Here is a 15,675-nt window from a genome sequence, read left to right as displayed (position 1 = left end):
AAACATGTTTTAATGCAAGGCCATAAACATACCAGTTACATATTCATATAAGACTCCTGCATAAAACATATGGTGTGTTTTGGTTTAATTCTTATGATTATCAAGTTGTATTACAGTTTGTTATTTTTAACTATGTACTACAGATGCACAAGACTTCTAGCATAAACATACAGGGGTTTCTCAGAGCAAAGAGCACAAACAGCAACAATACTCATTAGCCTGCAAAATAAAACTTCATGTAAATATAACAGCTCACAGCAAGAGCATGTAAGACTCTGAATACCTATCTATGAAGACGGTTCAAAGCTTTTAGAAAAGCAATACATATACTGCAGAACATAACTTTTTCTATCTGGCCTCAGAGTGCACCTTCTGCAGGTAAATACACAGCCCTCCCCACCTACCTTCAGTTACACAAATTACTATTTTTAGGTAAGACCCTGGATTAGAGTTCCTTCATCACACACTATTTTTAACACACAGATACAGCTAAATTTAGATACCTTTCTTCAGGAATAAACTAGCACTATTTGACAAACACAGTCTTGTTAAAAATATTTTAAAAGAGACAGAACACATTTTCAGGGAGAAAAAGCAATTTAAAAATATAATCTTAGTATCTACATAGAGCATTTTGACAAAGCTTACTTTCTGCGGACACCACAGATATTCCAAGAATTACAGCCCATCTTAAGAGAGTCCCTTAAAGTACTGAAATACTTATTCTGCTGCTGAGTTTCTCAGATTTTGCCTGTCCCTTCAAGGATCCAGGTCCTAATGCTCCAGAATAAGTATGCTTCTAAGAAGTGTCTTACAGCAGAAGTCTTTCCATCTTCAGAAGTCTTCCTAAACTTGATCAAAATTTCACATGCATACTTTGCTTCAGCCTGATAATGTCTTCCAAAGCTGCATGAAATCCCCCTAATATTCAAATTTTATGTGCCTGCAATATTCACATTTAATTTTAATAGTAATTTAAACATAAACATGTCAACTGTATCACTACCTTTTATTTCAATGAAATGCCCGGGTGGGAAAGAATATGGTAGGATAAACAAACCCTTTGATCCTTTCAGAAACAGGAAAAAAAACCCTTGACAAGAAGTCAATAAGAGATGCATCTTCCCTTCTATATCACTTGACTACCTCATGAATTTAAAGAGCTAACAATTTCAAGATACAATGTCCAAGAAGAGAAATTCTCCATAAAACCAGCTACTAAATTCTCCAGCTGAAAAACAGAAATTAGAGGTAGCAGAAAATGTCTAAAGAGAAACATTTAAGAATACAATTTTAATTGTGTAGCTATACAATCATGCCACACAATTACACAACTACAAATTATACAAATTCATTGTCTTTCAAAATCATCAATAATCCTTTTAATTCTTTTCTTGGTCTGCTTAGTTTTGCTCCTGAAACTTTCATCAGTAACTGCTTGGGGCCACATGTCTGAACTTACAATATGAAAGCCAATGACCTGTTTTAAAACGTACAATTGCTGGGTTTACAAGTATGGAAATGCAGTTAAGGACTGTATCCCAATACAAAAGCTAAGTAATAGCAATCTATTACAATTATGGCATCTTTATATCTGTATCCCTAGATTCAAAGTGACTTTTAATTCCCTATGATTCCCCCTCCCCTTTGCCAGAGAAATATTACTCATATCACTCGTATGAAGTATCTCGACAGATGTAATTGCTATTGTAATGAAACTTACTACCACTATTAACTAATTCTTGCTGCAACATTTTTTCTTAGCTTTCTTAATTTAAAATCTACATACATTGCTTAGCAAGAAAGCAAAAAGAAATGCTTTTGGACAGTTTTAATTATTTCCTTAATACATATTATACGTTATGCCTATGGTGGGTTGACCCTGGCTAACTGCCAGGTGCTCACCACAGCTACTCCATCACTCCCTCTCCTCAGCTGGATGGAGGAGAGAAAATACAATGAAAGACTCATGGGTCAAGATAAGGCCAAGGAGAGATCACCCACCAATTACTGTCAGGGGCAAAAGAGACTTGGGGAAAATAGTTTATGACCTGATCAAGTACTCTAATCAAATTAGAGTAGGGTAATGAGAAGTAAAGCCAGTTCTCCATTAACTTCTCCAATGAGTCCTTCCCACAAGCTACAGTTCTCCAGTAACTGCTCCAGTGTGAGAGCAGGGACCTCTTCAGTGTGGGTCCTCATGGGGTCACACTCCCTGCCAGCACCTGCTCCAGTGAGGGCCCCTCTCTTCATGGGCACAGGTCCTGCCAGGAGCTTGCTTCAGCACAGGCTTCCCATGGGTCACAGCCTCCTTCGGGCATCCCCCTGCTCCAGTGTGGGGTCCTCCCCAGGCTGCAGGTGGAGGCTTCACTGTGGTCCTCCATAGGCTGCAGGGGCCCAGCCTCCATCACCATGGGCTGCAACACAGGCTGCAGGGGAATCTGCTCTGGAGCACCTCCTTCCTCCTTTTCGCACTGAACCTTGGTGGCTGTAGGGATGTTTCTCTCACATGCTCTCACTCCTCTCTCCAGCTGCAGCTGCTGTTGCACAGCAGTTTCCCACCCTTCTTAAATACATTATCCCAGAGGCACTACCACTATCACTGATGGGCTCGGTCTTGACTAGCGGCGGGTCCATCTTGGAGCCAGATGGCATTGGCTCTGTCATACACACAGGAAGTCTCTAGAAGCTTCTCTCAGAAGCTGGCCCTTGTAGCCCCTCTGCTACCAAAACCTTGCCATACAAGCACAAAACAGTGCCTTGTAACAACAAAACATAGCAAGTAGAACACTATTATCAATTGACTTTGGCATTGCCAGAGAGAGATGCCTCCTTCTGTCCTTCCTTTTCAAGTATCTCTGGCATGTTTCACATTCCCTAACACCTACTGCCACTTTCCTTTTTTAAGCTGCCCAAGTTTGTTCTTTTTTTTTTCTTGTACTTCTCCCATTCTTTATATATTTCCCACTTTCCCTCTCAGGTAGAACACTGAAAGCACTAAATTTTCTTCCATGGCCTAGATTAATAATTACATATTACCCATAATCACTTATATTTTCAAGAAGATACTACACTTACATACTGAGACTATCAACATTCAGTGCTCCACTATAAGATGTGAAATAAGACCAGTTTTCTTCTTTTAAGCACCAGCCACAACAAAGCACAGATTTTTCTTCCAAATACAGCAAAGCCATGGTGAGTCACCAATCTAAATTTAGGATTATTATTTCTTCATAAACATAGATGAGCACATTAATGAGGGCACAGGGAACATTTCCTTTTTCACAGCAGGAACAAGAGATTTTCCTCTCATGCCATAAAACTGAGGAAAGGAACAACTTTGGAAACCAGAAGAAGATCCTGTTACAGGTAGGTAGAGTTTTCCTAAACCCTTTCCAAACCAGTTTGTTCTTCTTGAGATCTGACTTCTGGTTTTAACTCTGAAGCTACACGAAAGCCTTACAATATGAGCTTTACCTCTAATGAAGTATTCTACATTAGTGGCAGTGTGATACCACAAAAGTATCTGTAAATGAGTGCAGATACAGCAAGTAAAGAACTTTCCCTATCATGTATAAATGAAGGACTATACAGTGAACAAAAAAAGGCCACCCACCAAAACACTCCCCTAGAGTCTCAGAAGTACATTGTAACTGAAATTGGAGTACACATACAGAAATACAGAAGACACATACAGAAATAAGTAATCGAGATTAAAATGCTTGCTTGTAAGTCCTTACAAAGTTATACATCTAAAACACGGACAGACCTATCTGCAGATATAATTCGTATTTTTATTTATTTTTTAACATGACAAACATACACATTTCTTAGCCCTATGACATTATACAGAAACGATTGACCTAAAGCAGTCAATCCACTCTACATATGGACTAAAATGTTTTTAAATCATCTTTCTTGACTGAAGGAGAGGTAGCAGAAGAAAACATAACACATAGCCACAAAAAAGAAGGACTAGAAGGGCTTAGAAGTAAAGCACCAAGTGACCTGTACAGTACTTTAGAATTTAACTAAAGGTCTGAAATCAAGGAAGTGAACTAATGCAGTTTGAAAACAGTAGTACAACAGTGAGCACGTTTGTTTCTAAGTGAAATAAAATCCTCCCATCTTATTGTGAGAAAGAGAATTCCCCACCTTAAATTTAGTGTGAGAAAGGGTATATCCCACCTTAAACTTATGGTTCACAATTAGCAGCAGAATAAAGCTGTTTTATAAATACATATAAAAGGCTTTCTGTAAACAAGCCATCCCCAAATTCCGCTTAGAACTTATATTTACAAACACTTTGTCAGCATTCACAAGCTAGAAATTACATACTTGATTGAAATAACACAAGAACTAGCCTTAAGTTGATCTATATACTAAATGTTTTGCCACCACTGGATTAGTAGAAAAACCTACAGTATTGAAAACCAGAAACAGAACACCTTGGAAAGAACCTCAACTAATCTGAAAAGAATGTACTAATTCCAAAATGGATGTGCATTGCACAATGTGATGTGATATTTTGTTTAATACAAAATTCAGTTTAATTGGTATATATATATGCCAAAGCAATACAGGCCAGAAAATAAGACTTGTATTTCAATACTGGTATAATTTTAGTATTAATAATCATACTGATTGTTCAGCATAAGAAACCATTCTAAAAGAAGGTTGAACTAGACAATGTGTGCAACAGGGTAACCTCTCCAAATTACTGCTGCAGTAGTTTCTGCTACAGGTCATTACCATTCATCATGGGATCTGGTTTTTTGTTAACTTCTGTTAACACCCAGGCAAGTTTTGACAATGTAGCAATCAGAACAAACACTCGCACAATGATACTTAGATGACCGACTTCAAAAACATGATGAGAGATCACAGTACTTGTCTTCTATAGCTACTTTAAGCAACCTTGCCCACCGGTTCCCTTTCGTGGAAGGATTTTTCTTTCTCTCCAGGATTTCCTCACATTTGTGCGTTTAACGATGCATCTGAAACTCATGCTGCTCGCCGAAGCCACCAGGTGGCAGAATCACACAATACATACCAAAGATGGTCTCTCACCAAATGCCAAACAAAGGGCCCCAAAAGAAGCTATGCAACCCACCAAAGACAGAACAAAACCACCTGTTCAAAATGAATGTGAAAACATTTATCACTCTGACACTCTTCACAAAAAGAGGAAGAAATTATTAACCAAAGAGAAATGCACCTTTAAGACTATGATCACTCATACATCAGTTCTTCAAAATGCTTTCCTTTCCTCACAATCCCCACGTTCAGTTTCAGGCACCATTTTATTCATTCACTATCTTTCAACACCAGGTCACAACAGTCGTCACTGTCTTCTTATGCCGAATGAAGAGCAGGCATACCATGGCATTTGAGTTCTCATTATTTATTAACTCGCAGGGACATCTGTGAGCTTATATGCAGAGGTAAGGTACAGACTGACCAGAAGAGATTGTTTTGTACAATGTCATAAATGATGTATTGAGGCAGTGACAGGAAATGGCATTTATGTATTTGTGGTTCCTGCTCCTCTTAGACAAGCTCAAACCTTCCCACACCACCACTAAATGTTCCCAAGTCTGAAAACATGCATCAAGACCTCCAAACTATTTTAAATGCCCTTTCCCTGGAGCTTATCCTTTCACAAAAAATGAATATGTATACAAGAAAATTACTTCAGGCTTTAAAGAGATGGCACCTGTGAGTTGACGTATTGCCGTTAGAGCCTCGAAATGCATCAGGAGCTGCAAACTTTCCAGTTGCTAGCTGACTGTTCAATTTTTAGACACACAGATTAGTATTAGAACAGATACCATTTGCCAAAAGTCATATTAATAGTACAAGGTGGCTATTACTGTTATTCAGCAAATGCATGGATTTGGCAAGGAATACATACAGCTCTACCTCATGCCATCAGTTCTTGTCTAGTTATAAATAATACCTATTTGCACTATTGCTTCTATTTCAATCTAATCAGAACTAGATCCAGTGTTGCCGTATATCAACAGTGCAGAATGACAGGCATACCGCTATCTGCTTTCACTCCATTCTTTACAGTACACAATCTCTGGACAGGGAAGGTAAGCAATGCACCCAAAACTTCAAACAGCCTGTCCAGATGCCAGCTGGATTGCTCAGTGTCCTATAATAACATTTGAAAGACGGAAAGGATGTGACAAAGGATAGAATTACTAATCCCAAAAGAAAGTTATTTACACTGCAGAACACCATGGGTACCCAATTCTGTTAGTGTAAGTAGTAAATAATCAAGCTCTTTCCATTGAAATGACAAACTGATTTTACCACTCTATATTCAGGGTCCTATGCCTGTTTAACAGCTACCAAGAAAGTCTATGTTTCTACAAGCTTTTGGAACTGTCTTCACAAAAGACAGGAAATACATATATGTATATATCTTTCAGTGAAAATTCACACCACCTTCCTAAGAGAGTATAGTTTGTTCTAAAAGACAATCTCAGTAAGTACTACTACTACTATTCTTCCATATCTGATGAACAAAAAATTCTCCAGCCTCATTACAAGGAATAAAGTATGTCACCATCATTCCAACAGTTCCTAGGAAGCATTTTGAGTTCCATCACACAGTTAATCCTTGATGTGAACTTTTCTTTGACAATCTATTCATCTACTAATGTTCTTCCATTTATTTCCACCTACTACTACAACACAAGCTTATGCTGATTGGTGTAGCATTTTTTAAAGGGGGAAGTTCTTTGTTTATGGCGTTACAGATTTTGTTACATAAAAACAAACTAGTATTTCCTAAAGACACTTGTTTCAGAACACCTGAAAATCAGATGGCACAGAGGAACAACTCTTAGCTTTGAAGAACAAGAGAAACTATTTTCTGAGACAAGACTAAAGACATCGAGGTTGCCTCAGCCACCAAAGATATCATCTGGATAAATTGTCCTCTCTCCCCCATCTGTCATACAACAGTCCATGTTTTAGAACAGAGTCTTGAAGTACCATCCAGTGGTCTTAGAAAGGTGAAAAATAACTGAAACAAAAACAGCTGCAGTGAATTAGCCACTTTTAACCTTGGAAATTAATATCCTCCTCTGGAGTTTTGGAGCGTAAGAAGAACAAAAGCAGATGCTATGAAATACAGATTAAGTTAATGTAGTCATCAAGGAAGTATGAGCAAAAACCTAGCCATGCTGCAGCAGATCACCCAGTATACTACTGAAGAAAACAGATAAAATTTATTTTTCTTCTTAAATGAATGAATGAATTTCACTATCAATATGAAAAGCTCCAAAGAGAAAGAATATTGCTTTGAATAATTGGTTCTTTCCAGGAAAAAGGGATGAATCAATAACTACATTTACTTTTGAAAGGATTTCTTTAAGTATTTGATGCATTTCAGAGCCTCCGAATAACATTACACTTCCCACCTACTGCTAGGTCTCTCATTTTATCAGAATTTATGTCCACCAACAGATATTTTGTTTCAGACTAGAAAGCATTCTAGCAATTTCCTGTCCTGTTTCTATTCTTCCTTGTTAAATTCCTAGAGAAGTAGACGTAAGACCAAATGACCAAAACCACCTCCACTTTCACCGACACTAAAAGGCCACTCAAATGAAGGAAATGAAAGGTGCCTTTGTTTCTTTCTCATCTGCTCACAGGGGATGGCAACCCATTAATAAAAATAAACTACATTTGTGATTCGGTTTGTCTTACAGGAACAGAATGAACCTGGCAAGATTTACACAAACTGGAGTGTGCTACTGCTCTTTTTGGCCCATTCTTTTTTTAATCTCTATAAGGTACTACTGAAGTGTTAGAATGATTCCAAGAAAAATACTTGTGGCTTTCTAAAAGTTTCCTGTTTTGAATTTGTATATTTATTTTGTCTCTAAACACCAGAAGAAGGGCTATAGAAACAACACATTGTGGAAAGTCAATATAGAAAGAAAAAAAACCCCAAATTCCTACAGTTGAACAACACTGCATAGAAGACTGCAAAAGAAAATTTTCCAATGAAACTAAGGAAACTGACTACTGTAAAAGCAGCATTTGAAGGAGGGAAGGGGAAAGAGGGAAGGCAACCAAATCCAAGCATAGAAATAAACAAAAAACCCCAAACTCATAAAAACCAGCAACAGCCACTAAACATTTCAACACACCAAGCAAACCCAAGCTAATTTAATCTATCCACATAGCCAGGACCTGAAAAATTTTAGGTCTGGGGGATCTGCAAGCTGTTCACAATATCCATAGGTAAATCTCTTCCAAAGCTGTGTAAGTGTATAATTAGGTGGGGTATTATTTTACAAGGCAATCCACTTCTTTACTACCTTAACATATTTAAGTTACAATCTACAGAACCTTTGTATTTATATAGTAGAGCCCAAGAAGAAGGCTAGCCAGACAGCAATTATTAAAAGTACTCTACATAATCAGAAAACTCTTACTTGGGCTTAAGTAAGTCTAACAGATAAATAATATACCCTCATCATAAAGGGAAAAAACAAGGACAGGACTTAATAACAGATACAGCTTAAGTGATCCGAGTGCCAGCTATGCTCTCCAAATCCACACCATTAAAAAAATAAAATAAAAAAATCACCACACAAAACCCCCAAAACAACCAACAAAACATCCCTCCCCCCCAAAAAAAAAGCCCACCAAAAAAGCTACCAAACCCCCCCCCAAAAAAAAAACAAAAAACAAAAAACAAAAAACAAAAAAAACAAGCCCCAAAACATTCAGCAAATATAATTCATATTTACTAATGGTCTACTACACACCCAAATATTCCCATTAAAAAGAAACAGCAACAAAACCCAAGAAAGTTCTGCCTTATGATTTCAATCATATTCTTATTTTGTCTCATATAATGCTCATTGCAATAAAAAAGGAAAAAAAATAAACAAAACAAAACAAAAAACCCAACATCTATAGCTGAGTATTTATACAACTGACCTGACGGTAGATAGGTTAAACGGGTGGAAATCACCCCAAAAAGTCTGATTTTATTAAAAAGAAAAAAAAAAAGTAATTCAAAAAGCTAACAAGGGATTTTGTGTTTATCCTTCTGATGTCATGGTAAACTTCCGTTGATTTTAAATTGCCCTTTCTACTAAATATTTATTCCATAGGCATTTAGAAGACATAAGCAGCTGTGTGCCATCCTAAGGATTTATTTGTCTCCAGGCGAATGAAATGCAATAATTTGTTTCTACATAACTTTCCTGGGATAATGCTCACTAGAAGTTTAAACACACAAAGAATTAGGTAGAAATCATCTGGACATTAAGGAATCAGAAATGGTTTGTTGGTTTCTGTTTGTTTTTTGTGGGGGTGCAGGTTTTTTTAATCCTTTTAAAACTGTGCGGGGCAAAGCAGGTTTTGTATTTTGGCGAATGAGGTTGGTTGATTGGTTTGTTGTTTTTCCCCAACCTTTAACCTTAAAGATCATGACTTGAGAAAAGCTCTTCTAAACCTCATCCAAAACATGAAGATCCAAACAGGGGAAGGACGGGAGAACATGTCTGTGTACAAACCCAGGAAAAACGTCTTTTTCCCTTGCAGTGGGGGCACATTCTTATTAAAATGGATAACGACGACTGACAGCAGCAGAAAACTCCATGAATCTTAAGGGATCATCAGCAAACAGCTGATGAGGCCTCACAGAGTTGTTCAAAATGTTTTCATGAAGAAGCCATGAACAGAAGCCTGTAGGAGCTGGTAATACTGTACTAAAGAATCTGACCACACTGGGGTGCTGGACTGATGCTAAGTTTTTTGTCTGGGGAGCATTTCTGAGGTGCTTACCTCCTTTGAAGTCTCTTGGCGTCAGGATGAATGCTAGCTGTCCTCGGGCTGCCATCCCTTTGAGGGGAGGGAGATACAGATGAGCCCAAAGGTTCTCTTCTAAACACAAGTCCTTACTGCAAGCTGGCCAAAAGGTCCCTGCAATCAAAGAAATCATTGTGGTTTTGCATGTGGCGCATTTATGTCCTTTAATCAAGGTTTGTCAGCCATCTAACATGTTCAACCACGAAGGAAAAAATAAATGCATCTGCTGGGTAGCCAATGCAGAACAGAGACTAAGGAAAGAGAAGAATTGTTCATTCCAGTTTGGGTACTATCAAGTCCATGGAAAACACAGGCAGAGTGATTTTTCAGACTAAGCAGGACCACCTCAGTATACAGTATCTTATGCATGTATATATGTACAGAAAAAGCTATTTGCCTTTGGAATTGTTTTGCAACACTCAAACTCCTGCCTTCTTCACATCTCAAGAAAAATAATCACGTTTTCATTTCTAAGTATACATACTAGTCAATGTATTCTACAATCTAATGCAGCAGTCATTCTTCTTCAATTACCTCTTGCAATCACCACAGCAGTATACAATCAATCCTCAAATGAATTCTTTTTGCCATAAGCTAGTTATAACAGAGCTTGCAGAGCCATTTGCTAGGAAAAAAGCACACAAACAAGCAAACAATGAAGTTCTGTCACACTCCTGATAAACGATTCCTTCTGCAGAACATTTAGCGGATTTCTGTGTTTGCATGCCAACATGCTAGAGCCACAAGCACCATGTTTTCCTTAGCGTGAGTCATCTCTAACAGTGTCCATATTCACAGCCTCTCTGGCACATTTCCTGGACACATGCCATTCAGCCACAGAAATGAATCTTTATAGCCCAGCTGTCACAAGCCTAGGCATGTCATATTAAGCACATGATTTCCTAAAGTTTCAAACTAATAGGCAGCCTTGGTTTTTAACTCTCCTACCAAAGTATATTACACTAGAAGTAAATACACACCTATTTCATGTATTGTCTGCAAACAAGTTTCCAGCTAGTAAACACTAGAAACTTATATAACTGAAGAACTATACACGTTTCACATCCTAGAGGAGTGGGTAACCGCTTCTTAGGAACACCAAGCGGATGCAAGTCAATACCCTTCCTCTTCCCCCTGCCTAGAGCCATTTTCCCTTTTCTCACTGCAACAGCCTAGCAGAGCAAGACTCCCCCTCCCCCCCCCAAAAAAAAAAAAACAACCCCAAAACAAAACAACAGTCCCTTACAAGCATTTTCCTTTTATTTAATACCTGGTGGGGCTGATAATAGTCATGCCCCCACCTTCCCTGTCCACCTGGCAAATAATTACTTCATAATTGCCTACTGAGTCCTTACCTTGGGGGAGTGAGGGGTAGGGGAGGGAAAAGACACACCAGGCAGTCCATTTAAAGAGACACACAAAAGATTAATTTACACAGCTCTATGACAATCCCATTATTTTGTCTATTCACCTCTTGCAGAGAGTCACTAAGAAGGCCAGAAACACAAAAGTGTTACCCATAAGCAAAGATCCATATGGAACTGAATTTTACTGAGATACATCAAATTCTTATTAATGTACAAAGTCCCAAAATGGGAAATTGGAAGCAAAAATAAATCAGCATTAGTTTGCAGTCCAGGTAAAGTGCATTTAGTGCAGTAGCTCTGCACAAAAGCAGAATAATACATGAACCTTGCATTCAATGAACACTGAGATTAGTAATCTTCTAAGTAATTTTTTTCAACAAAACGTCACCCTACTTGCACCTACATATCTTAAGCCTATTTCACTGGAGTAGTTCACATCAATAACACTCAGGAGTTTTATTATCTACACTCCCCTCTCTACATCAGAAACAAAATTCCAACAGAAAATATGAGGCACAGGAACCCCCTCACCTCCACTGTCCAAACCCCAATTCGCTCTGATGTTTATATCTGTTCCTGTTTACCCATTACATCAAATTAAATTCAAAAGGAAAAGTAGAACTCTAATTTACTTCTTCACATAAATATGAATCCACTCATCAGTTTCATCCTTTTTCACCACTTGTGTATACAATTTTCAAGATTTTTAGGATTCCTGCTCTGCAGCCTGTAAAACTTTACTCCTTTCCCCTTCATCTTTTGCATTGGCATTGCTATTAAATTCCACTCCTTCCTTTACAAGATATTCACAAGCCAACCCTTCAAAACTTTGACTACTGTTGAAGTTGTATATATCAGCCCAAGAATAACCCACGATCTTCCACTCAGACTTCTGCCAAGCTCTTTGCTTCAATCCTTGCAAAACACATAACTTTTCTGCAAACCCCTTATTATTTTCCACTTTTTCTCTTTACAACTCTTCTCTAACCTTTAATTACTGCTAAAACCACCTTCTATTCACATCCATCATTTCCATTCTGTCTTCCTCCCCTATATTTTTGTTTCCTTCTTACAAATTGCTGTTTCAAGGAACTGTTGAAGAAAACAGAGGGAGAAAGCCTCAGTATCTCCAAATGATTATTTTTATCAGAACTGTCACGCAACAGCTAACAAATTAGGTAGTATAATGAAAAAATTAGATGGAAAGAACCTTAAGAATTCAGTTGAAATAACCGGTCCCTGAATAAGGAACTGCGGTATTTTAGAACTAAATACAGTCCATAAACCTATCCACCATGGAACTTTCCATTTGAAGTTCAGTATTTTTGAGTTTTCAAATGAGTTTCTGAGAGCTCAACATTCAACCATTTTTGTATGTTTATTAACATGCTCTGTAACATGCCATAATATTCATAGAATCATAGAGCAGTTAGGGTTCGAAAGGACCTCAAGATCATCTAGTTCCAACCCCCCTGCCATGGGCAAGGACACCTCACACTAAACCATCCCACCCAAGGTTTCATCCAACCTGGCCTTCCCTTATTCGTGTAAAGGATATTACTTTTCTGCTTTTGTACAACTATCTCCATACAGACCATGTGAAAACATAGAAGAATTCATTTGACCCAAAGACCCATGGCCAAACGATATTGAAGCAAATGCAAGCTAACTGAGCAATACAAACTACCTGATGTTTACATTAAAGATATCACAAAAACATAGTAACTATGTAAGAGAACAAGGTTATGACAGAGGTATATAAAGAGAAGAGTTTTCAACTGAAACGGCAAATGTTTGAGATGTCCATGAGAACATCAGATCAATAGAGCGGCAGCCACCTGACAATGTCGTTGGTCACATTGTAGCTGAAAAGCCTTGTTTCAGAAAGCCTACTGGGGCAACAAGATGGAGAACCAGCCCAAGAACTACTTCAGCTAAACCTGGGCACAAATACATATACACATGCACTATTTTCAGCAGGACTGTTAGCTGATTAAGTTTTATAAAAATAATTTGGCAGTATGGTCCCATAAAGCCAGTCTAAGCCATCAGTGTACAACTGCCCCCATCCTTAACTGAGAGTCTAAATAGCCCCCTCCGGTAAGGATGAGGAAGTGGGTTGTGGCAAGGCGGCAGCAGCAGAAAAAATCCTTGCACCTAGATGTCACAGCAGTACTCCCTTTTCAGGTATCTCACGGGCCCACAGCACCAAGTGTTATCAGTTAACACACAAGATACAGAAGGACGTTTGACATAAACAGTACTATGTACTGTTAGAAAGCAATGCTATGTCATCCTGATCTGAATGGCCAAATGAAATACAAGGCCTCACACTACAGCTAACCTAGAAGCAAGCTGTTACCAAAACCCATGGTCTTTCTCTCTTCCTAATCTCCCAATTCCACCATTTTTTTTTTTTTTTTTTTTTTTAATTTTTTTTTTTTCGTACCAGGCCTAGCAATTCTGAAGCCACATGTCTGAGTGGGCTAATTTGAAAGGGTTTGGGGTTTGTTCTTTCCAAGAATCAGGTTATTTGGGGGAAAGGGCAGGAGAAGGCATTGGGGAAAACTTGTTTCCCAGGTGAATCAAGTCATTCTGCAGTCAACAGATCAAATGCAAGTAAAATGGCAGGAACATGAAAGCAGGATGGGGAACAAGATTCTGTTGTTGCCTATTTCAGCAGCAGCTACCTGATAGATCTGCCTAAAGGCAGGTATCAACATGTGAAATTATGCACAGAGGATTTCATACCAAGGCCATCACAAGCACAACACAGACATGTTATTTTCAAGAAATTATATTTCACATGGAGCTTTCTGAATTTTGACTTAAAGCAAGATCAGAGTAACATGACACAGTTAAGTACTTTAATACTGGGTAATACAAAACACAGTTATTACAAACTCTGATGTCTTTGAGATATACTAGTGATGCTTCCCAACATTGATACACTCGTACAGTAAAATTATTTAGCCATAAAAGACTAACAGTGCAGAACTGATTACACTGGCAAACAGAAAAAAAAAATCTTGAAATTGCCACTGCTTACTAGGTAGATTTTTCCACAGATTTAGAAAAACAGGACTATACGATGCAGATTCCAGACAGCAGTAATAATCCCTTGGACTGATAAAGGTAAGTAGTGAAATAAAAAGGTTCTAAAAATTACAATTCAGTACAATATCTTTGAATAAAGACACTGCAAACAAGGGACTATCCTCATTAACAGCACCACAAATGACCTTGGGCAAGTGTCCTGATTTCCACTGGGATAGAGTTAATTTTCTTCCTAGTAGCTGGCGCAGTGCTGTGTTTTGGTTTTAGTCTGAAAATAGCTGGTAACACACTGATGTTTTAGTTGTTGCTAAGTAGCACTTACCCCAAATCAAGGCCTTTTTCAGTCTCATGCTCTGCCAGTGAGGAGGAGCACAAGAAGCCAGGAGGGGAGCAGAGACAGGACACCTGACCCAAAGTAGCCAAAGGGGTATTCCATACCACAGCACATGATGCCCAGTATATAAACTGGGGGGAATTGGCTGGGAAGCACCAATCACTGCTCAGGTCAGGCTGGGTATCAGTCAGCGGGTGGTGAGAAGTGGTATTGTGTATCACTGTTGTTTGTTAGGTTTGGGGTTGGGGTTTTTGTATGTCTCTCCCTGTTATTTCCCTTTTCATTATTAGTAGTAGTATTTTGTATGTTATTCTAATTATTAAACTAGTCTTATCTCAACCCACGGGTTTTACTTTTTCTCCAAGTCTCCTCCCCATCCCACTTGGGGAGGGGGGAGGAGTGAGCAAACAGCTGCATGGTACTTAGTTGCCAGCTGGGGTTAAACCATGATAGAAAGGTCAGAAGTAGTAAAAACTATGGACAACAACGGTTCAGAGTTGCAAAGTAGCCATTTCTGAAATATGAAGGGACCAAACTATTTTAAATATGAAATCAGGGCCTCACACCAAAACCACCTGTATTACAGACAGACAGAGTTCAAGGGTTCCTTCACACCCTTCTGCCTTTGTTTTATTCATGGCCTTCAGTGTCTGTATCAGGGGAAGCTTTCAACTTGTTCTTTAAATCAGTAGACCAACTACATCTTAAAGCCTACCAGAACCATTACAGAAACTCTCTTGCTACCTCTTTCTGGGCTGTCCAGCCAGAAGTCAGTTTCACATTGACTATGGACAAATGAAGGCAACACCTGTTCAACTCTTCTGAAGGGTATAGTCCTGCCTGATGAAAACATATAAGGTTGCCAGGGGCTTCAGAAGAAAAGTAAGCAGACCCTAACAGAGACTGCTTCACAGGAAGCTGTGCCCCATTTTGTTCCCAATACCATCACAGTAAGAGAGAATCACAGAATCATAGAATAGTTAGGGTTGGAAAGGACCTCAAGATCATCTAGTTCCAACCCCCCTGCCATAGGCAGGGACACCTCACACTAAACCATGTCACCCAAGG

At 38.6% G+C, this 15,675-nt stretch overlaps 1 protein-coding gene across 4 annotated transcripts in view; it reads right to left on the bottom strand.

The window, feature by feature from the left end:
• The window catches only part of STK24 (serine/threonine kinase 24), a 49,150-nt gene that overhangs the window by 14,119 nt on the left and 19,356 nt on the right, over nucleotides 1–15,675 (bottom strand). The window contains exon 3 of one of the 4 annotated variants that reach the window (XM_065678027.1): nucleotides 9,826–9,963. The exons of the other annotated variants lie outside the window; for them this stretch is intronic. The gene's annotated coding sequence lies outside the window, so the exon portion shown is untranslated. The remainder of the gene's footprint in view (nucleotides 1–9,825; nucleotides 9,964–15,675) is intronic. 4 annotated transcript variants of the gene reach the window in all.

This window comes from Lathamus discolor, chromosome 4 (assembly GCF_037157495.1).
Source record: "Lathamus discolor isolate bLatDis1 chromosome 4, bLatDis1.hap1, whole genome shotgun sequence".
In the NCBI taxonomy this organism is placed as follows: Eukaryota; Metazoa; Chordata; class Aves; order Psittaciformes; family Psittacidae; genus Lathamus; species Lathamus discolor.
This window is presented reverse-complemented; position numbering and strand designations above follow the sequence as displayed.